The sequence below is a fragment of the Schistocerca americana genome, chromosome X, assembly GCF_021461395.2.
Source record: "Schistocerca americana isolate TAMUIC-IGC-003095 chromosome X, iqSchAmer2.1, whole genome shotgun sequence".
In the NCBI taxonomy this organism is placed as follows: Eukaryota; Metazoa; Arthropoda; class Insecta; order Orthoptera; family Acrididae; genus Schistocerca; species Schistocerca americana.
The window spans coordinates 428,769,582-428,791,740 of NC_060130.1; the positions used below are offsets into that span (position 1 = coordinate 428,769,582).

Genomic DNA, 22,159 nt, shown 5'->3' on the forward strand with positions numbered 1-22,159 from the left:
AATAATCTTATCACCAAATGTCAAGACCTCTTATCAGCAAGCGCTCAAGTGTGGCAATTGTTTTAAATGCAAGAGGAAGGAATTATAACTTGTTCACTGGCCCGTCCTATGACTATGAAGTATTCTAAGCTAGAGCGTTCCCTATGAAAAAAGAAGCGGAGATGAAGAACGTGTAGAAGAAGGAATCCGTCAGACCTTCAACAGGAATTCTCTTGACTTGGGGATCTTAAGTGCCTCAGATGATGAGAGTTTTCGATGTCTTAAGTTTCAAATTATGAGTGTGTTTTCTGCAGCGTTCAGATACGGCCAAGTCTTTAACCTTCAGAGTTTGCAGCGGTAGACTCATGATCAAGCTGCCTCGCTTGATAACAGCACGTAGACAGCCTTATACTTCACTTACATTGCTTTGCTTTGTATGCATCAAATGGCAATGAAGGCACTGTGAGCTTAGTTTCAGTATGTCGGTGGTAGGTCGAAATCACAAAACATACGTCACACTACGCTTATATGCAGCATTAAAATAATGAGAGGTATCACGTCATCTGAAACGGTTCCTTAAAGCGGAACTATTAAGGCAAATACAAGGGTAGTTTCTTTTAAAGAGGACGGCCGATTTCCTTCCCCAGTCCATGCCCTGTCTCTGTCATCAAGACGGGTTTTAATTATTCCTTACTAGTGCCCCGTCTGTTCACACTTCATATCTCAAGTTGCCCCACTTCCGTTCCTATCAGTGTCTATGGAAGCGAAAACGTTCTCAATACTCTATTCAAACACTATACTTGAATTAAGTACATATAAAGAGTGGAAATGTCGAAGTCCTAAGTGCCACTTTTTCATAAAACGCGTTTTCAATGGTGCTGTGTTCTCGGTACTCTCTTGCACGTCCCTTGACTTTTGTAAGTGCAAAATCGTGGAGAAAATTTTGAAAACATTCATTACTATGTGGGGCATGGTCTTTGTACCAAGTACTGTTTCCCTCTATAGTTCCAACTGCCATGCGCCGGTGTCCCCTCCGTTTAGTTGATGCGCAGTTTGGGTGGTAAGCAGAGCGCATGTAAGCCTTTTTTCGTACCAACAAAATATTTTTGTAACGGAAGAAGACAATTTGGTTCCTAAAATAGTAAAAGAAGTTTGAGAAGAGAACAGATAAATCAACGTGTGTTGTTTGTTCCTCAACAGTACAGCGTGTTCCATAGTAAACTGTGCAACATGTGGACCCAAGAATGGGATGGTGTAAGAAACAGATATCACTACTGAAAGGTTTTTCTCGAATTTAATTTTGTCAGTCTCTTGTAAAAAAGTTTAAACAGGGTGAGCTATGGTTTTTGTTGACTACTGTTCTATCAATTATGACATTACTGCCGTATATCCGTACATGTATTATCACAAATAAAACGTGGTGCCTCAGTATTAATGATATTTGGAAAAAAGATAAATTTCTTATTTGCATTTAGACCCTTTCACTTTCCTGGTTATTTGTTTTCTAATTTGTGTCATTATTTTTGCGCTGATGCGGTGAGCAACATAATTTTGTGGTATGAGAATACCTTCTTAATTTTCTGATTATAGATAAGTCATGTGCATTAAAAGATACATTGTTTTCAGATTCTCCTGACAAATGTGAGATTAGGTAATTAGCAAGCTTGACATTTCCACTCCTGAAATGATGACAATGCAGTAGCGGTCAACAAACGAGGGGTGTCACACATTTGAACAACGGTTGTTGCTGACTAAAATAATTTACCAGGGCTGTCAGCAACACCAACCATACATCGTCATCGAGTATGGCTGCTGTGATCATTTATGTCATTCGTTTTCCAGGTTGATTTTCGCTTCTGATTGCAGAGTCGTTTATCCGAAAGACGCCAGGAAACACAAGAGTACTGCGCCTTGACATTCCACCTCGTCTAGGAAACTATGTAACCTTCGTTTGTCTCTGAACCTATACTTGCTGCCACTTATTACGGTCTGCCCCGTCGCCTGTTGCGTCATCAACTTATGAAGTGAAGGGTTGCTAACTACACAACCATCTGTGCTACAGAATACTTAGGACTACCAATTAATACTTCTCGTAGTCTAATATAAGCCGAATTTTTATTAATTGATTGCTATCCATGAGCGAAGAGGGAGGAATACTATTTTATAGTATGGTATAATACACACATCAAAAAAAGTTCTGCGTAACCCCGGATCCCAGAACTCCTGAAGATAGACTTTGACTGTTGATACTGTATCACTGACACAGTCCCTCTGACTGTTCAGAGATGTCACTAAACGCTCCCAAAGATGTAAACAACCATGCATGAGAAGCGCCTATTAGACGGAGGGGGTGCGACAGCCGATCAGTTCCAGTCAGTCCACCAGGAAGGAGGTACTAGGCTCGTGTTGTCTGTAGTTCAACCATGCCTAGACGGTCAATACCGCGGTTCAATCGCGTCCACATTGTTACTTTGTGCCAGAAGGGCTCTCAACAAGGGAAGTGTCCAGGTGTCTCGGAGTGAACCAAAGTGATGTTATTCGGACATGGAGGAGATGCAGAGAGACAGGGACTGTCGATGACATGCCTCGCTCAGGCCGCCCCAGGGCTACTACTGCAGTTGATGACCGTTACCTACGGATTATGGGTCGGAGGAACCCTGACAGCAGCGTCACCAAGTTGAATAATGCTTTTCGTGCAGCCACAGGACGTCGTTTTACGACTCAAACTGTGCGCAATAGGCTGCATGATGCGGAACTTCACTTCCGACGTCTATGGCGAGGTCCATCTTTGCAACCACGACACCATGCAGCGCGGTACAGATGGGCCCAACAACATGCCGAATGGACCTCTCAGGATTGGCATCACGTTCTCTACACCGATGAGTGTCGCATATGCCTTCAACCAGACAATCGTCGGAGACGTGTTTGGAGGCAACCTGGTGAGGCTGAACGGCCTACACACACTGTCCAGCGAGTGCAACAAGGTGGAGGTTCCCTGCTGTTTTGGGGTGGCATTATGTGGGGCCGATGTACACCGCTGGTGGTCATGGAAGGCGCCGTGATGGCTGTACGACACGTGAATGCCATCCTCCGATCGATAGTGCAACCATATCAGCTGCATACTGGCGAGGCATTCGTCTGTATGGACGACAATTCGCGCTCCCATCGTGCACATCTTGTGAATGACTTCCTTCAGGATAACGACATCGCTCGATAGAGTGGCCAGCATGTCCTCCAGACATGAACCTATCGAACATGCCTGGGATAGATTGAAAAGGGCTGTTTATTGATGACGTGACCCACCAACCTCTCTGAGGGATCTACGCCGAATCGCCTTAGGTAGCCTTCAACACGACTGCCGGCCGGTGTGGCCGAGCGGTTCAAGGCGCTCCAGTCCGGAACCGCGCTGCTGCTACGGTCGCAGGTTCGAATCCTGCCTCGGGCATGGATGTGTGTGATGTCCTTAGGTTAGTTAGGTTAAGTAGTTCTAAGTCTAGGGGACTGAGGACCTCAGATTTTAAGTTCCATAGTGCTCACAGCCATTTGAAACATTTTTGGATTTGGTCACGTCAGTGTACAGGAGGTACATGTCCACCAAACCTTGATCGTTAAACGTATTCGAACAGCTGTACTTGAGTGTTAATGCACAAGCATCATTGCTGGAGTAATAACCCTGACACAGAACCGAGCAGCACTGAATGCAAACTTGAGAGCGGGTAAGACAAAGTACCGTGAGTAAATGGATGATTCAAATGGCTCTCAGCACTATGGGACTTAACAGCTGTGGTCATCAGTCCCCTAGAACTTAGAATTACTTAAACCTAACTAACCTAAGGACATCACACACATCCATGCCCGAGGCAGGATTCGAACCTGCGACCGTAGCATTCGCGCGGTTCCGGACTGCGCGCCTAGAACCGCGAGACCACCGCGGCCGGCGAGTAAATGGAACACGTTTATTAGCAAACAAGACACATGGCGCATACCAAAGACATCCGCACTGTTGTGGACTATTTTCAGTGCAACAGAGATACAAAGCTAACTGGTGAAAGAAACCAAACAAAATACAATAACTTTGTAACGAGCCGACGGAGACTGTGGGTTCACAGACAAAAATACTCAAGAGGTGTCCCTGAACAACCTCGGAATGTTAGTCGGTGGAGTTCTGGTACACTCTACACATCTATTTGGTAATGAAGTTCGATGCAGACAATTCATCGTAATTTCGGAATAGTAATCTCCACTGCTACAACACTTCTTCTTCATCTTTGCGTTAGCATCTGCACCGTTTAGTTATGGGCTCCACCGTCCTCATTTTATGGACATTTGTTTAACTTTGTGGCCAGATGCTCTTCCTTTCACCACTGTCGCCAGTTACGTAAGGCAGGGAACCAGCTGTCTGTCAATTGTGTGAACTTGGTTCTGTTTGCGACCGTATTTTAACTGTTTGCGTATCGTATTTTCTGGAGCGGAAAGTGTGAACCAGCCTAGCATTTTCCTAAAACGAGCGTGGGAAACCGCCTAAAGTCCACACTCAGTCTGGCCGATGCTGCGCCACAGTCGTTATTCCGTCGCGAGAAATCGATCTTAGTCTGGCTCAGCCCCCACGCCGTCTCAGTAACTAGCGCACAGCACATTACACTATACGAGAGTAGGTCCCCAAGCTACAATACTTGATGAAAAAATTCTACGCATAAACTAATTACAAAAACTGTCAGAGGTTCAGGAAGGAGTTTAATGTACAGTCACAAAAATTCACCCTCAGTTGTCCAATAACGCAATGATATGACAGATGGCGAAGCAGGTTTTAAATCTCATCCGAAATCATTTATTAAAGGCAACTTTTTCTGTTCTATAGACTTATAGGGCCTGCACTGTGGTCTTTATTTTGTTCTGAAATTTGTGTTTTAATTTTGTCATTTGTCGTAACAAAGAAAAGGTGTGTTCATTTTAATTAAACATAATCACTGTGCTATTAGTAATCTATAAATGACCAGTTATATACAGAATCAAATAGTGTACACACGGCTTGTGAAACGACTCGTTAACTGTTACAGCAGAATTCATACAAATTTCCTACGGAACATGTAACTAACAACTAGGCTAGTACTCTGTAATGAATTAACTATAATTTTTACTCTTGCGCAAGCGCTGCTATATATTCACTGTTGATCGGCGGAAATTTAAATATGTGTTCTCTTAGGAAAAAAAGAAAAAGAAAACCAAGTGAGATGACACAGTGGGAAGACAATGGACGCATAATTGGGAGGACACAGGTTCAGATCTCCGTCTAGACATACACATTGAGGTTTCCCATAATTTCAGTAAATCGCTGTCGATGAATGCCGAGATGATTTCTTTGAAAGGATGGGGTCTATTTCCTACCGATTCCTTCCTAAATCCGACCTTGCGCTTCGTCTCTAATGACCTTGTCGTCGACGGGACGTCAAACCCTAATCTTCCTTTCCTCAGAAAAAAGTGTAAGCATCGTATAAGAGCATGTCATTACTTGCTGAAGAGAACAGGCCCACTATGATGTCAGATTACATTAAATCCGTCTCTGAAGAACTCTGAAGGTGGGAAAGATATACGACCTTAAAAAATGATATTATGAAACGATAAATAAAAGCAGTTTTCACTACGCATTGTGAACAATATGGTAATAAGATACCCCGATGCCCAATATTTTTTGTGCGTGGGTCCGTAGCCATGACCAGTTTATTAAGTGAAACAATTTTCCCTAAAAGGCTGTTATTTATTCAACAACATTACTTAGGTGTCAAGAATGGCCCGTTTCTAATACTATGTCATTTGCAAGTGGACTATCATTGACATGAGTGTACGATCAGATATATTTATCTAACGATCGTACACTATGGACAATCGTTAGACCAAATGTTGGAATGACGATTCACATGTAAAGAAAGAACTATTTTAAACTGAGGTATAAATAATTCCTTCGAATACAAAACAGCCTCGCAGGAAACATGTAATATGTTCACGTTGTTCATATTCAATAAACTTAAGGCACGTGCACACGTGTAGGTTACCTTGCAGGCCAGCTAGTGGAGGTGCGCAGCTGTCTTCTTCCAAGACGGCGGATTGACTCAGCTGGGAAGTATCGTAAGCCGGCTCAGTCCAGAAACTGATAGCGCTTATATCTGCTGCGCCGTCAACACTGTCTAATCTCGTAAAAGCGCTTTCTTATTTAAATTAACGCTTCGTACGAAGTTCGCTAAAGTCCGTCTTTTTCGAGCCGCTAAAAAATATTTTAATCTACAACATTACAACGCTTCTCAGGTAAAGGAGGCTTTTCTCAAATAATCAGCAGGGTAATCCTCAAAGCCGGCCGAAGTGGCCGTGCGGTTAAAGGCGCTGCAGTCTGGAACCGCAAGACCGCTACGGTCGCAGGTTCGAATCCTGCCTCGGGCATGGATGTTTGTGATGTCCTTAGGTTAGTTAGGTTTAACTAGTTCTAAGTTCTAGGGGACTAATGACCTCAGCAGTTGAGTCCCATAGTGCTCAGAGCCATTTGAACCAATCCTCAAAAAATCATTGTATTCACACACGATATCTTGCAAATAGTAGACACAAGTAGGTTAGATCTTCCTGAATTTTCGAAAGGCGTTCGAGATTTATCATACTGTCGAATATTCACCAAGATAGTGCAAAACAGAGAGTGTCCACAAATTTTTTATCGGCTCGAAGAATTTTTCACTAATAGAACACAGCAATAATGCCAGCGAACGTTTGTTTTTAATTTATTGGCTTTCGAAACACGCTCACATAGCAGTCTCAACACTGGAAATCTTACATAATAAATGGTTTTGACAGTTCGTAGTATGTATAAGTTTAAGTAGTACTCTGGTACGAAGTTGCATAGGCTTAACAAAGGACAAATTTCGAGATGAAATAAATTTCACTTTCGCAGTACACTGAAACGAGTAAACTAAACGAAATGTAACATAGGATACGCACAGGTAGCATACTATAAAAGTTCTACTGGTGATGCAAAAAGAAATGTTAAATCGCCGTTGGTACACATTTGGGATATTCCCTATTCTATCCATATTAATGACTGGTGTAGTTGTGGTCTTCAGTCCAGAGACTGGTTTGATGCAGCTCTCCATGCTAGTCTATCCCGTGCAAGCTTCTTTATCTCCGAGTAACTACTGTAACGTACATCCTTCTGAATCTGCTTAGCGTATTCATCTCTTGGTATCACTCTGCGATTTTTACCCTCCACGCTTCCCTCCAACGTTTTAATGGTGATCTCTTGGTGCCTCAGAACGTGTCCTACCAACCGATTCCTTCTTTTAGTCAGGCTGTGCCACAGATTCCTCTTCTCCCCAATTCTTTTCAGTGCCTCCTCATTAGTTACATGATCTACCCATCCAATCTTCAGCATTCTTCAATATCACCACATTTCGAAAGCTTCTATTCTCTTCTTGTCTAAACTATTTGTTGTCGATCTTTCACTTCCATACATGGCTACACTCCATATAAATACTTTCAGAAAAGACTTCATGACAAATATATACTGTTTGTTAACAAATTTCTCTTCTTCATAAACGCTTTCCTTGTCATAGACAGTCTGCATTTTATATCCTCTCTACTTCGACCACCATCAGTTATTCTGCTCCTCAAATAGCAAAACTCATCTATTACTTTAAGTGTCTCATTTCCTAATGTAATTCCCTCAGCGTCACCTGATTTAATTCGACTACATTCCATTATCTTCGTTTTGTTTTTGTTGATGTTTATCTTATATCATCCTTTCAAGACACTGTCCATTCCGTTCAATTGCTCTTCCAGGTTCTTTGCTATCTCTGACAGAATTACAATAGCATCGGCAAACCTCAAAGTTCTTGTTTCTTCTCCATGGATTTTAATTCCTACTCCGAATTTTTCTTTTGTTTCCTTTACTGCTTGCTCAATATACAGATTGAATAACATCGGGGAGATGCTACAACTCTGTCTCACTCCCTTCTTAACCACTGCTTCCCTTTCACGCCCCTCGAGTCTTATAACTGCCATCTGGTTTCTGTACAAATTGTAAATAGACTTTCGCTCCCTGTATTTTACCCCTGCGACCTTCAGAATTTGAAAGAGAGTATTCCAGTCAACATTGTTAAAAGCTTTTCGTAAGTCTACAACTGCTAGAAATGTAGGTTTGCCTTTCCTTAATCTATCTTCTAAGATAAGTCGTGGGGTCAGTACTGGCTCGCGTGTTCTGACATTTCTACGGAATCCAAATTGATCTTACCCAAGGTTGGCTTCTACCAGCTTTTCCATTCGTCTGTAAAGAATACGTGTTAGTATTTTGCAATTGAGAGTTATTAAACTGATAATTCCGTAATTTTCACACCCTTCGACACATGCTTTCTTTGGGATTAGAATTGTTATATTCTTCTTAAAGTCGCCTGTCTCATACATCTTGAGCACCAGAATGTATCTAAATATACAAAAAAATGTTCTCTTATATGCCCTGTAAGAATTGTTTCAAAAGCTGCGGATACAGAATTGAATATTTCTGCAGACGTAAAAGTACCATCTAAACAGAATATGAGAATAGTTTACAAGACCCAGATCTGGGTTTTATAACCATACGTATAGATACATCAGTATTCAGAAACATACATACAGGAGGTACGTAGTGTCATAAAGTTACAGTCTAAGCGTTCCACATACTTCTAATAAGGAACCCCTTGAGTGCGAGGTCGCAAAAGGCCAATGATATATACGGCGTTCGACACCCCACATGTTGTCTACCATGCATCCACAGAATTAGCTGGTAATGGCAACAGGCGACGGGAGTCAAGTATCCAATGGTGAGCACAGCATGAGACTACGGAGCGTAGTTTAATTGCTTGGTCGACGAGTGACTCACTACAGTGCTACAGTGATAGCGGCATTGATACACAGCAGAAAAACGACAACGATAAAAAAAGCAAACATTGCATTATATGTACAACAACAGTTGCCGAAGTTGACATTTCGTGAGAAAGAAACCCAAGAAATTTCGCAGAGTGAGAAAAAAGGGGCAGATGAAATAGTAGCGTTTCTGCAAGATGAATCAGTGGAATGTGTGGTGTCGTACGCTCAACTCTGCGGACAATGTACATGAGGAGTACAATGATGACGATACGTGCTTAAGAAGTGAAAGTGATCATCCTTGTCGGACAGGGGGCAAGAAATCCTGTCTCCAGTGAAACGTAGTAAAGGAAAATCGACATCTAAGGAGTGGGTACTACGCATAATTATGTACATCATCCGAAGCATAGTAAAAAAAACGGTTATGAAAAGATTTCGAATGATTTTTATTTAACAAGGAAATTCGCGAAACAACCGCGCAAATTGAAAAGTTATTCCATTTTATTTTCGCTAACAGTTTCGGCAATGTAATATGCCATCTTCAGACCCCATTTTGTAATATATGTTATTCTCGGAGACTGAATGACGAATAAAATGGCTTGAAGCACACTAAAGTTCCCAAGCGCTAAAGAACCGTAATGTGTTTTCCTCATTCATTCATACGGACAGTGGGACAGTTTCCAAGTTTGACATTCGATTTTCGTTTCTGTAGTAATGGAATTTGTGTTTTATTATTCTCACATGTAACGAGAACATGCAGTGTCACAAGCTGCGTTCTTTACCTACTACGAGGCGTGTATTTCAAGTATATATCGTTTTATATTAAACAAGCGTAAGTGCATTAAAACAATTTTATTATTATGTGAAAGCTTGTATTTAAATCTTCTTTTCGACATAATTTCCACCAATATTTAGGCACTTATCATAACGAACATACGACTTATGATTTCCATTCTCATAAAAATTTGCGTCCTGATCTGCCAACCAGAACGAGCACAAGTTGAACTGCTCTTTAAGAACTTCATAAAGAACACTCCTGGAACATGAGGAAACTGTTCACATAATGTTGAAAGCGTGTCTTTTCCTAAAGCTTTTTATCAACATTTTACATAAAGTCTTCAGTGATGGCGGATGACCACCCAACTTGCACCTCATCGTAAAAATTTATTTATTTCATTACTATATTGTAGCCCATAATTTAAACTCTTGCTTTATTCTTGCTTACCCAAATTACTACGACAAACAGACAATTTCTTTCCTATATACCGATAACTACTGAGTCAACTCGTGAACATTAGTATAGTCTTCTCTAAACGTTCTACTGTATTTTCTTTATACTACACCACTCATTATCTTTTCTCCGTAAACTTAAAAAATCCTCCGATGAGCTACGACTACTTTCGCATTTCTTGCACATAGAAACGAAATTCACAATCGGTGACCGTTTAGATTACGTAAAGTATCTTAAATGAGCACGGACAATGATAAAGATAGACGAATGCTTCCGTAATGGCGTCTATACACAGCCAATAGATGCAGGCACTCAGCGCGCAAGTGGAGGTTGGCGCCTACGTCGCTGCGGGGGCCGTATTTGAAAAGGATTCTTAGGTTAATCAGACACGCCTCGGCCTCGCACAACGTCTATATGTGCTCCTTCACTGTGGTAGTCACTATGACGAAATCGTCCTGCGATTGTAGCTAGCTATACAATGACGACAATTTATGCTATCGGGTGGTTATAATTAAACAGCAACTACTCACTGAGGTCCAGTGTGGACTGCAATTATCTTATGGCAGCGAAACTTGTTTGATATGCTAACGAGTTAATGCGGAACCGATTAACGTTGGAAAAAAATTAGTTTCGCTTTTGGCCACCAGATGTAAATCTGGCGCTGCGCAGCAACTCATTGACATCTTCAGTGCTCATATTGAACAAATTGTGTGAGCGGCAGTTAATAATAAAATCAGCTTTGCGTCTTTCTCATTTGTTTGACCTTTTCTACCCACATCCTGTTCCTGATCCATTACATATGGAAATATTTCTATACATCTTTCTTGAATTGAAGGCGCCAGATTTGCGCCTGGTGGCCAAAATAGTAACTAATTTTTTCCAGCGGAAACCAGTTCTGCATTAGAGTATCTACCAAGTTTCACTATCATACGATAGTTACAGCCCACACTGGATCTGTGTGAGTAACTGCACTTTAATTATAACCACACTGTAGTCGACTCGCTTTACTCAGATATTTGTTAAAGGAGAAATATATACTGAGGTGACAAAAGTCATAGGATAGCGATATGCACATATACGAATGGTGGTATTATCCGCGAACGTAAGCTATAAAAGGGCAGTGCATTGGCGGAACTGTTATTTATACTCAACTCAGGCGATTCATGTAAAAAGATTTCCGGCGTGATTATGACCGCACGACGGGAATTAACAGGCTTTGAAGTCGGAATGGTGGTTGAAGCAAACAGAATGGGACCTTACATTTCGGAAACCGTTAGGAAATCAATATTCCGAGATCCACAGTGTCAAGAGTGTGCCGAGAATATCAAATTTCAGGCATTACCTCTCACCACAGAAAACACAGTGGCCGAGGGCCTTCCCTTAACGACCAGTAGCAGCGCCGTCTGCGTTGAGTGTCGGTGCTAACAGACAACCAACACTGTGTGAAATAACCGCAGATATCGATGTGGGACGTACGACTAAAGTATTTGTTAGGACAGTGCGGTGAAATTTGGCGTTAATGGGCCATGGCGGCAAACGACCGATACGAGTGCCTTTGCTAACAGCATGACATCGCCTGCAGCGCCTCTCCTGGGCTCGTGACCATATCGGTTGGAACCTCGACGACTGGAAAACCGTGGCCTGGCCATTTGAGTCTTGATACTTATTCGTATGCCTCACACACAGTATAAAAATACAGGTATATAACCTTAGTATATGTATAGAACAAGGTTGCTAAAAGACGAAACTACATATAAAACTAAGTAAATGTTAATATCTAAGTTCCTGTTCCATATAATGCAATCATTGCATCTTACTGCTAATAAAGGAAAAAGCCTCACAAAACCACGAAAGACAATGGAATTTATTTGTTCGAATAAAACTTCACCTAGTCCGTCTCTTTCACTAAAACATCATCATCATCTTGGCTCCACAACCTGACGTAAGATACCTGTTGTCTTCGAGCATTTGCACGCTTACTAAAAGGAAACATTCGTGTAGAACAGCCGGAAATTATTGAACTGAAATCCACGCCAGCGCACGGGAAACGCTCTTCGGGATTCCCTCAGCTTTCTGCACGGCAATAAATAATTTGATTGATCACGAAGGACGACCTTCCACAGGAAGACATCTCAAGGACACGACTTCTACATCCCAATAGTGCTGCCGGCGATCCCTCAATTTGGTGAGCTCCAAACTACCTCTAGAGATTATTTAACATTTAGGCCTTTCGGACAAAAATGGTTCAAATGGCTCTGAGCACTATGGGACCTAACATCTGTGGTCATCAGTTCCCTAGAACTTAGAACTACTTAAACCTAACTAACCTAAGGACATCACACACATCCATGCCCGGGGCAGGATTCGAACCTGCGACCGTAGCAGCCACGTGGTTCCTTTCGGACAATAGGAATGAAGAGCAGAATTGAATAATTTTCATTGGCCATTTTCTGTTCCCACTTATAGCGTTTCTGATAAGTGTTGCTTCCTGTGAGGAATTTTAGAAGTTCCTGCAACAGCTGTTGAAATCATATGTCGTTGCAGTGAGATCTCGCTAGTCGGCACCGACCGCTACGTTTAAGAGTGTGCGCCAAAGACTATCCCACGGAGTTCATGCGTGAGCGTGGCAAATCCAAGGCAACCATTACATCCAACCCGTAAGAAAAAGGGCCTTTTATAAATCTCAGCAACAACTGTGTCATGTCTGTAGCTTTCCCACCGGTCCCAGTATATTCGTACAGCAACTTCCGCAGAAACACCTGGAGTAAAATAAGAATCCCAGGCTGCCACAGTCATGGCGACAGGAGACATTCTCTGAAAATAAGATATATCTTATCTGCGAGAAAGGAAGGAAGGTACATTTAGAGAATGACAACAGCACAAGATTTACAGGAGAATTGAGGAAAATCCGGCCTCGTTAGATCCATGCTGTAGAAAGCCTCGAACTTCCAGAAGCCGTCCCTGTCGTACAAGTAGTCACAGGAAGAGCAAGAAAATGACATATGACACGTTTGGCATGTGCCGCCACACTGTAGGATGTCCTTATAACTGACCCGTGGGGTTCTTGGGCTGACTTAAGTTCGTTGTAAAGAACAGCTATGTGGTCACTGAATTGACACAAATCACCGCAGGTAGCACAAATACGGACTGGCCCTCGAGTAGTAAGCAACGAATGCAACGAATATGAGATGAAATCGGCAAAAGGTAAACAATCAGTTGCTTTAAGGCGGTGGTTTCATTTTGGAACCACTGGGACATCCAGTTTTCAACCAGCCATTATTCATAATTTCATGTGATATATTCGAAAGGGAATTCCAATTTTCCCTTGACAAAATTCCACATCTCGAAACTTTCGTGAGTTCACAACGCCTAAAACAAATTATAGACCTAAATAACAAACAAAGAGGGTCTAAAATTTAATAAATTTTCTATCTCAACTTCAGTCTGTTCCTGTGGTTTCATTTCAAAGTACCTAGTGCACCACGAAGTCTCTGTCTTGCAGTAGCATGGGTGATTTCATGAAAAAGGCACTGATACTTAAAATAATTAATAAAATAGTGGTTTCGGCAGAAACCACAGGAGTTCAAAGGGTTAAGCTGCGTTCAAAGAGACACCGACAACGATAGCTACATGCAATGGCCCGAGATCGCCGATAGCTTGGTCACAGTGCGTCCAGTCTCCTCCGTCAGTTTTTAGCAGGATGGAAGAGGTTAGGTTAGGTCACAATCTATTCTAGAGAGGAGGATATAATCTATTTTAACATCCTCGGGCGGGATGGATGCCACGTCGCCTCTGTGCTTGGAGGCGAGTGCTGCAATCCGCCTTTTGCTCTTAAAAAGACACCGACTGCTTGTGAACGAGCTATGCCTATCTCGAAAACAACGTGGCTATACACTATTTCCTCAGCTACTGGAATAACCAGACAAGTTGTACGGACATATATGAGATGAAGAGGGAATCGTTCCGTAACATACTCGAGCCGATTCGTCGTGACATTGAGAACCAAGATTACAAACATTCCACACAACTTCAAATACACACATCAAAAAAAGTCTTGCATCACCTCAGCTCCGAGAGTTCCAGAACTCATACAGAAAATTGGAATAGAGATCAATATAAACATCATTTCCGCTCTTTTTATTCTCCATGAAAACCGCACATTGCATGTTGTACAACCTTCAGAGAAGGTGCTCCAGATTTCTGCACACACCGGTACCTCTAATACCGAGTAGCACGTCCTCTTGCACTGATGCATGCCTGTATTCGTCGTTGCATACTATCCACTAGTTCATCAAGGCACTGGTGGTTCAGATTGTCCCACTCCTCAACAGCGATTCAGCGTAGATCCCTCAGAGTGCTTGGTGGGTCACGTCGTCAATAAACAGACCTTTTTAATCTATCCCAGGCATGTTCGATAGGTTTCATGCCTGGAGAACCTGCTGGCCACTCTATCGAGCAATGTCGTTATCCTGAAGGAATTCATTCACGAGATGTGCACGATGGGAGCACGAATTGTCGTCCATGAAGACGAATGCCTCCCCAGTATGCAGCTATATGGTTGTACTATCGGTCGGAGGATGGCATTCACGTATCGTACAGCCATCACGGCGCCCTCTATGACCACCAGCGGCATACGTCGGCCCCACATGATGCCACACCAAAATGGCAGGGAAACTCCACCTTGCTGCACTCACTGGACAATGTGTCTAAGGCGTTCAGCCTCACCGGGTTCCATCCAAACATGTCTCCGACGATTGTCTGATTGAAGGCATATGCGACACTCATCGGTGAAGAGAACGTGATGCCAATCCTGAGTGGACCATTCGGCATGTTGTTGGGCCCATCTGTATCGCGCTGCATGGTGTCGTGGTTGCAAAAATGGACATCGCCATGGACTTCGGGAGTGAAGTTGCGCATCATGCAGCCTATTGCGCACAGTTTGAGTCGTAACACGGCGTCCTGTGGCTGCACGAAAAGCATTATTCAACATGGTGGCGTTGCTGTCAGAATTCCTCCGAGCCATAATCCGTAGGCAGCGGTCATCCACTGCAGTAGTAGCCTTTGGGCGGCCTGAGCGAGGCATGTCATCGACAGTTCCTGTTTCTCTGTATCTCCTCCATGTTCGAACAACGTCGCTTTGGTTCACTGCGAGGCGCCTGGACACTTCCCTTGTTGAGAGCCTTCCTGGCACAAAGCAACAATGCGGACGCGATCGAACCGTCTAGGCATGGTTGAGCTACAGACAAAACGAGTCACGTACCTCCTTCCTGGTGGTATGACTGGAACTAATCGGCTGTCGGACCCCCTCCGTCTAATAGGCGCTTCTCATGCATGGTTGTTTACATCCTTGGGCGGGTTTAGTGACATCTCTGAACAGTCGAAGGGACTGTGTCTGTGATACAATATCCACAGTCAACGTCTATCTTCAGAAGTTTCTGTACCAGGGTGACGCAAAACTTTTTTATGTGTGTAAACTAAGTAAAACAGTCACGTCAATTAACCTTCAGTGTCTGTCATGACTTAGACATGAGTTCTAAGTTCAAAAAATGGCTCTGAGCACTACGGGACTTAACATTTGTGGTCATCAGTCCCCTAGAACTTAGAACTACTTAAACCTAACTAACCTAAGGACATCACACATCCATGCCCGAGGCAGGATTCGAACCTGCGACCGTAGCGGTCACGCGGTTCCAGACTGAAGCGCCTAGAACCGCACGGCCACACCGGCCGGCTGAGTTTTAAGTGCTAGATAGCCATAGAGCATGCATAATGTTATATAAGGTAACGTTCAATTAATTATTATTAAATTTTAAGTTGTTCAAAATTGTGGTTTCCAATGAAGTAGTGATTTCTGACCATAGATTCCAATACATATCACTGCTATTATTTTTCTCGTCCTCAGGATGCCACAAACTATTTCTTTCTTGCAACTAAACATAAAAATTTCTCGCAATCTATGTTTTGCGCGTGGGAAACCTGGTCAGTTCGACCGAAGAAAACAAACTGATTTGAATTCTACCGGCAGTTGTCCGAAATCTGTTCGTTGGGCGTTGAGATCAGTTGCACTGAGACCATGAACGTACTTGTGTACCGATTTTAAAAGATCAAGGTCCTTGGCTGATGTCGGTCGTCTGCAGTACCGCAGATATTGTCGCCACTGTAACTGCAGTCTTAAAAGCACAGCAAGACGAAGACAGTAACGACAAAGATCAAAAACTATTTTCATATTATGGATAGTCCAATGGAATATGAGTTCCAAAATACAGTGGATAAAGAAATGATCAACTCCCACCCTACCCCCATCTTGATTGATCTGTTCCTTTCGTCACTTCTACACATGAGACATACAAGGCGGCTACATTTAATCTAAATAGGTTGTCACTTGATGTAAAAATCCTTAGCATAAAGTATTACTCGCCAACGGAAGAGTCAGCCTCTAAATTTGCAGATTTTTTTTGTTATGCAGCCATGAACAACATCGGTCCAGAATAGGGTACGTCTGTCCTACACTAGGAACAAACGAATGGCATCTTCTCATCTGCCTGCAGCAATAAAGTGCAACTTCAAGAATTGTTGCTCGTAAATATATACACCTCCTCCGAATTATAACCCATCACTCCGAAAAGTTTCGAGACTGGATTAATAAAAACAGAGAAACGTTGAGATGGTGGTCTCAGTGCTTCAGATGTTCCACGTAGTCTCCCCCCATTTGAGTAAAAACGGTAGAACGTTCATACAACCATGTGAAACTGTAAGAGTAGTCCTTCTTTGGGATATTAGTCAACATTGGCTCAAGTGTCACATACGCTTGAATGTCGGTCATGTTGTCAAAGCATTGAACCTTCCTGTGAACTTCTGAACTTTGTCGCTTTATGGTAGATTCGTACTGATAACACAAAATCTTGTCATCTGTACTGATTTTTTTTTTTCAGAAAAGATACGTCCATATTTTTCATTTCAGTAAAGTCGTGACAGGCGTCCATACGTCATAGTTTTTGTTCAGGAGTCAGCGTGTGGGGGAGATCAAACTTTTTTATTCTTCATAACATTTTGGAGAATGTTTTGAAGACTTGATCAGACATGTTGCTCAATTGTGACTTGTTACACAACAATGGCAGACTACGGCCACACATTCACTACTTAATATTGCCTGTTCACAACTGGCTGGTCGCATGCACATCTGTTATTCACAGTTGTTAGTTTAAGCTGCTTCCTTAGTTACTGCATTGATGTCGCTTATACACTACTAATAAAATGGATCTCGGAACTTCGTGGACGGATGCTGGCTGACAAAGCCAAGAGAAGAGACTTTTACTCAAGTGGTACAACCATACTTTTCAGTATTTCACGAGCACATATCATATTTGATGGGGGTGGAACAGTGTGTTACACCAAGACAATAAAATTCTGAGTAGCACAGAACTTCATATCTTAATGAGAAAATTGCAACTTAGAGACTGATGGAGAAAAACTCGTGCCAACTGCTCACATTTACGCGTAACAACAGTCGCGAGCAGTCCAAGTAGGCTATGTATACAGACGAAGTCTTGCTCACAATTATCGCTTATCACCATTGGCCAGTTAGATTTTATGACCACGCCCGCGTATGACGAATCCTTATCTACAGAGGGAGAGAGTTATGGAACCTTTGGTACCATCTAAAGAAACAGATTTTTAAAGCCTCGGCTATCCGCGCCGGCTTGTTTCATAAGCGTGCAAGCACGTCGTTCGCCAGTCTTCTGCTGCCTTTCAAAGTACAGTAGTCATGACAGGTTCAATTGCGGCATTTTCCCTGTTCAGCCGCGCATGGGACGCCTTGCACAGCTCAAGAACTTTGGGCTGCAGGAACGAGTCAGAGTCCTCGCAACAGGAAGCACTCTGGCGACACTCTAGGGCCGTTTTTCGGATGGATGATGCATATCTGCGGTTTCAGTATGCTGCTTATCATATCTGAGTGGATCGCTGCACGCTCTTGGCTTTATCTTTACAGATCATACGTATCACTTTCGTCTCTTGCAGACCGCATTGATTCGGAATCATGTTTATACAGAGTAAATTCTCGCTTTGAGTATTTGTTAGAATTTCAATGAGATAGGCATACCTTTGTGATCGTTAGGAACCGTGCGCCCAAGTATATAGCTTTATCCAGCTGTGATTAATACATTCATGAACACCAGTGGCATTCAAAATCTTTTTCTCTCTCAACTAAAAGTGGGTAGAACGCTTTCATTTTGTTACTTTTCGGATCTTGTTAAATAACTGCACCGCTGATGATTATTGTGCGGTATCTGACACAAACTGTTATCACCCATATAGGATTGTCTATCTTGTAAATAATAGTTTTGAACATTAAAACATCTTTCCACCACAGTTTGAATTGTCTTTTCATTGCACTAAAACATTTCCTTTGTTTGAACATACAACCAAATTTCTTTATATGTTTGCGCCAGTACTGGGTTTCCTCGTGGTATCCGGTTCCTTTTAACGGGTTTGCATCAATAATAAACGCACTTGCTTTTCGACAAGTACACTTCCGCTATCTTTCGACACATTTACCCTGTATAGCTATGAGGTAAGTCGACGTGATGCAATTTGCTGACGTCTTCAGTTCGCAGCGGCAATTCGTCAGATGATCTCTCTGCATAAATTTTGTCATTGTTCATTAATATTTGAAAGTTATTGTCCTGAGTGCTTGTTTTCAGATCGTTCAGATGACATTTACATTTGTCTTGCGCGAATTCCGTCTACAAGATGAGGCTCATTATATGTCTATTCAATAATGCACAGTATTACTGATTAAAACTTATATGGCTGTTCCATTCAAAAGCTTTTCAATGAAATTCCTGTTGTGGTTGCGAAAGCAAAAACGTTTTCATTAAAATTTCTGAGTCAGACTGTCTTATCAGGGAATCGAGTCTGAAAATTGGCTGACAATCAGGGCAGAGCGTGTTTCAAAATTTTAGCTGAAAATTTAGCACAATTTTTCAAACTGGAATGAAAATTATCATTTTCTTTGCAAACCCTCCTCGCCCATCAATCAAAATACTCCACCTACATAGTCTGGTGGAGCAAGAAATGAAGCGTCGTGGTGAGACGACACTAAGAAAAACTATTTAGAAACTTTCTGCCAGAGTAAAATTGAACGCCAGACCAGAAATCAAACGCCGAACGTTGAACTCTGTGCTCAGTGCTCTTATTGACCGAGCTATCCAGGTACGACTAAGGTTGCGGTCACAGTGACGCTGACATCTGACCGTTACACTGGACGTCGTCCGGAGATGGCCGACATTTTCACATCAGTACGCCAGACAGTACCTTCACGGTCTCGGTGCGGGTGATCTCAACGCCCGAACGTACAGACTGGGAAATCACGCAAAGCCTAAATCTGGATGACTGGACGGAGATCTGAGCGCTCGTCCTCCCGAATGCGAGTTCTGTGTTAGCTACTGACCCACAGTATGTGCCGGACCGAGTCTCGAACCCAGAACCATGCCTTTAGGCGGCAATGCTCTTAGCGACTGAGCTATCGGGGCATCTCACAACTCGGCCTCTGGTTTTACTTCCACTAATACCTCCCTTTTTTTCAAACTACCAGAAGTCGTCCTACACACCAGGAGGTAACCACTTAAGAAAATCAGAAACTTACCTGCTCTTTTACAATCGAAGAACTGTTAGCTTGTGGTTACAATTAAAGTGCAGCTACTCACAGAGGTCCAGTGTCGGCTGTAATTATCGTACAGCAGCGAAAGTTGGTAGATATTCTAATGCGTTAATGCGAACCGATTTACGCTGGCAAAAAATTAGTTCCAATTTTGGCCACCAGGTGCAAATCTGGCGCTCTCAGTGCAAGAAAGGAGTGTAGAAATGTTTCCATATATAACAGATTAGGAACGGGAAGTTGGCGGAAAAGGTTAAACAAACGAGAAAAGCGTAACATTGATTTTATTACTAAGCGCCGCTTGTACAGTTTGTTCAATATGAGCACCAGAGACGTCGACGAGATGTTGTACAGCGCCAGATTTGTAGCTGGTAGTCAAAATTGCAATTAATTTTTTTTCCAGCGTAAATCTGTTCTGCATTAACGCATTAGCAATCTACCACGTTTGGCTGCCATACGATAATTACAGCCCACACTAGACTTTCGTGAGTAGTTGCAGTTTGATTATAACCATCCAGAATATATACTCAGATAGGCACTAACAGATAAAATCATCCGAACCTCACGGACTCGTGACAGTCTTGGCATATTTTTAGCGACTATATGACCAGGCCTAACAACCTGTGCGAATGCAACCAGGTGACATCTTCGACAATCACCAATATTTCGACAGGTTGCAAACCTTGCCATTTTCAAGGCACAAATGCAACGAGCAAGCGCTATGTAAGGAAATTTAAAATGTCGGTTTGCTGGTACAGAGCAGGATTCCCAGCAGACGTTATGCAAAATCCTCCTTCTTCATTTATAAACTCACTTGCTAATTTAATCTTCACTGCTTCCTTAATAACAATATAGTAGTTACTGTATGTTCACACCTGAATCTCTGCGTTATTATATCCCATAGGATGATTGGTGCCAATAAATGTTCCGCAATAGCGGATTCACTCAGCTGCTGTAAGCTTATTCTCAATACACCGGTCCGTCGCCATAATCGTCTAATCAATCTATGATATGCCACAACCGCTAGGGATACGGTAGCCGCCCGCATTACACAAACCAAAATCATCCGTCACAGAAGCTAAAAGGGCCCAAATCTTATATGGTGGTCGAAAAACACACTTCACACCGTGTTTCGGGAGAATACGACCTATCACGTGGCAAATACTGCTTGCGTAAGGCAAAAAGGCCCTACAGTTGGGTGTCACTTTGTTATTTTCATCACTCGTCCGGTTCAGGGTTGGTCGACAGCGCAACGCTCGCCTGATCTGTCTTTCACTATAACCTTTCTTGTGAAAAGTGACTTCGAGGTGGGCTAACTCAGCTTTCAATCTTTCAGGGTTTGAGATGACGAGGGCCATATGAACCAAGGTACGAAGAATTTATTTACGTTGAGCCGCATAGCGACAACTGTCAGCCTGAAGATACAAATCAGTGTGAGTTGGCTTCCTATAAACGAGATGTCTCAACGTGTACCATCTACTTTCCTGCTGACCAGCACATCAAGGAAGAGAAGGTAGCCATCTTTTTCCATCTCAATCGTGAAGTAACTATTTACGTGGACTGAAATAAGAGGTTCTAAGAAGATATTTAAATTTTCACTTACATGAGGCGAAAAAAAGTATCGCCCATATATCTAAACAAGCGAACAGATTCCAATGCCGCCGACCCAATGGCACATTCCTTGAAATATTTCATAAAAAGATTGGTCATAATAGGCGACAAACCCGACTTCAGTTAACGGTAACGAATCAAACAGAGAAGTGCGAGAGAAAAGAGCGACCACTTATTAAAATACCAGGTTCAAATGGTTCAAATGGCTCTGAGCACTATGGGACTTAACAGCTGTGGTCATCAGTCCCCTAGAACTTAGAACTACTTAAAGCTAACTAACCTAAGGACATCACACACATCCATGCCCGAGGCAGGATTCGAACCTGCGACCGTAGCATACAAGGTTCATTCAACTGCAGTACGTATAATCGACGTAAGTGACCCACACAGTTCGTAGCGTGATATATACACCGGCCAGCTAGTGTGCTCAACAGAGAAGCAAGGTGTTTTACTACACGGTATGTTGGCGCACCTGGACGTGTTATTTTACCATAGAGGCATTATGCGATACACAAATCTCCTAATTTGTAACAGTCAAAACAGGGATAATACGGAAAAAACACCATTCGTAGTAAAAATACTGGCAATCGTATTAAGAGCTTGTCAACTATGCATTGTCAACAGTGACATGGAAATAAACAACTACAACACGTGTAAGTTCTACAGTCTTGTCATTCTTTCATAATGGCTTATGCAGACGCACAGGAACACACAAAACTGCCTTCACATTTCTCGATTTCATGAAATTCAGTCGCACCATTCCTTGACATAGAGCATGAGAAAAAAAAAAAATAAAAACATTTGTG

The 22,159-nt window shown here is 42.5% G+C and overlaps 1 protein-coding gene across 1 annotated transcript in view; it reads right to left on the reverse strand.

Annotated features, from left to right (window-relative positions):
• Positions 1–22,159, reverse strand: part of LOC124555571 (metal cation symporter ZIP14-like) — a 222,960-nt gene that overhangs the window by 159,824 nt on the left and 40,977 nt on the right. The gene's annotated exons all lie outside the window — the stretch shown is intronic.